Genomic DNA, 2,944 nt, shown 5'->3' with positions numbered 1-2,944 from the left:
TACCTCAGTATTTTATATAACAAGCAGTGTCCTAGGTGCTTTACATACTTTATTCCATTTTTAAAATCAATAATAAGAGGTAGAGTATTATTTCCCCATTTTTATTAAGATACTTGGCTTGATCCTAAAGCCTGCTTTCTCCTACATGGTGCTATAGGTAACTTTCTAATAAAAAAATTAATGTGCCAGGAAAGTTCTACATTTTAAAGCATAGAATATTTTTGTTTGTTTATAGGTCAAGTTTTGGGCAATCTGTTTGTGATTTTGTGACTTTACAATGCTCAACATTATTGAAGAAAATTATCTTCAAAAATCATTACTTTATCTGTTGAGTCAATGGCATTAAATACATCTTTGCAGAGAAACAGACTGCTTTTTAATGAGAAAGGCTTGAGGAATATCTGATATACACAAATATGAAGATATGACAGAGGATGGAAAAATTCTAATTTTGTATAAGCAAGTTGATAAAATCTGGCAAATGGTGAATATACACATTTACATAGATCTTATCCCGAATTTCTCCTCAAATGTAATTAAATCTACTTGAAATATTTTCAGCACAGGTAGCTTGACATAAAAAGCATCTCATTTCTGGGTTTGGGCAAACAGGATTTAAGTGAATAATGCATCCTGACTCTTAACTATGCAGTAGTAAATCATTCATAGTGTCTTTCCTACAGATTAACTTCACTTTTTTGAGTTTTGAATGTGATACATAAATTCCTTGTTCAATTAAATATGGTTGACAGGCCAGTTTAAAAATTTCTGGCTTGACCTACCTATCATTCTATAAACAGCACCAGAAATTTTAATAGTTAGCATTTATTGAGCACTTACTGAAGGCCTGATATCATGCTAAGCACTTTTTATTATTACTTCAATGTTAAACTCAATTTTACAGGCTAAAAAATGGTTTACTTCCTTTAAAGGAGATCCTATATAAATTTAAATTGATTAATTCATTATCGACTATTAAACAAAAGTTTTCAAACACCAACCATATGCTGTGCATTGTTCTGGATACTTCAAATACATGATTAAGAGATGATATCTGTGAGCAAAAACCTCCTTATATAATGGAAGCATGTATATACACACAGCTCAGAAGAGAACACCAAAGGGACCTTGGGGAGAGACGGTATTAGAATTAGATCTGCAAGGCTTTGGAACTTGTGGTATGTATCTTCTAAGTGTATGCATCTTCTAAGAAAAAAAATTGGAACATTTTGAGCCCATGTATACAGGATTTTTGAATAGCCTAAGTTTAACGATTTCTGCATCATAATGTGAGTTGTTTGTGAGTGTCCTTGCTCATTTACTCTTGAGTCCTGCACTGTATGCATTCTGTTTCAGTTGACTGCCTTGGACAGGAGAGCTGGAGCAGTTAAACAAAGGAACATCCGTGTAGCCCAGTTGAGTGTCTGCAGCTTGGCAGTATACACCTATGCCATAGTTTTGAAAATTCTCCTGTTACACATATGTAAGCCTTGATAACTTTGACTTCATACATTTTTCTTATTTCTCTTAACTTGTATATTTTTATGCAAAATCTCTTTAGTGATTTTGTCACACAGGCTAGACCTGTTAATAAAAATTAAAAGAATTTTATGTTGTCATTATTTTGTCATGGAGAAAAACTGAAATTATTGGAAAAAGTAACAGTTATTCAGATAAAGGTTAGAGAATTATTGAGAATCCAATAATGGTCTATAATATTTTTATTATTATTAAGTTAGAAATATCTTCTAATTTTATATTTTCTTTGAGAATAAAACCCTTTATATATCAACCTTTTTGTTTAACTGTTTTTGCTTCAAAGTCTATTATATCTGAAGCACACACTTATTTTGATAAAAATTTAATTTGCAAATATTTTTCCATCTTTTCACTTGAAAATTTTATGTTTTGAAAGTTTTTTGTGTCTCTTGAAATAGAATATACTTAACAATTCTTTAAGTCCAATAAGTAACCTTTGTCTTTTAATTGACATGATTAAAAGTATTGATAGGTTTCTTTTTTCTTTGTTTGTTTGTTTTTTTTTTGGTCTTATTTCTTCTTTCTCTCTTTAGAAGCTTTTTGTTTTGTCTTTCTTCTTCCTTTCAGGTAGGCGATTTGTTTTCTTTCTTCTCCCACATTACAACTCCCTGCGTCACTTGCTTGGGAGTTATTCTTCTCATATTTATTTATTTGTGTGTGTGTATGTGTGTGTGCTCAGTTGCACAGTCATGTCCAACTCTGCAATCCCATGAACCATGGCCCACCAGGCTCCTATGTTCATAGAGATTCTCCAGGCAAGAATACTGGAGTGGGTTGTCATTTCCTATTCCAGGGGATCTTCTTGACCCAGGGATTGAACCCATGTCTCCTGTGTCTCCTGCACTGGCAGGTGCATTTTTTTACCACTGCGACACATGGGAAGCCCATTTACTTATTTACCCCTTGGCAAATTCAGAGGTAAGCCAAGATCTTTACCCTCTTCCCAAGCAAAACTTTGAAACAGAACACTAACTTAGATTACTGCCTTCTAAGTAGATGTTCCTTAAATATGCCCAATATATGTGTCAGATCATTTAGGCTGATCCTATTCCCCTTTCCATCTCACAAATTAGATATGACTGCTATTTTTACATGGTCACATTAGTTTGGATTTCCCCATATCAAAATTTTTGCACTATCTTGTATTCCATCCTTCATATTTAGAATTATTTTCTTCCTTCCTGAATAACACCCTTTAGAACTTCTTTCAATGATGTCTGTTGATGAATTCATTTAGTTTTGTTTGTGTGAAAATGTCTTCATTTCTCCATTCTAAAAAGTAGTTTAGGTTGGCATAGAATTCAGCTGGAATTCTTTTAGTACTTTCTCTTAGCACGTTGAAGGTTTTTTTCACTAACTACCAGCTTTTATTGCTAATTTTGAAAAGTCAGAATAACTTAATTAA

Source organism: Ovis aries, chromosome 15, assembly GCF_016772045.2.
Source record: "Ovis aries strain OAR_USU_Benz2616 breed Rambouillet chromosome 15, ARS-UI_Ramb_v3.0, whole genome shotgun sequence".
NCBI lineage: Eukaryota > Metazoa > Chordata > Mammalia > Artiodactyla > Bovidae > Ovis > Ovis aries.
This window is presented reverse-complemented; position numbering follows the sequence as displayed.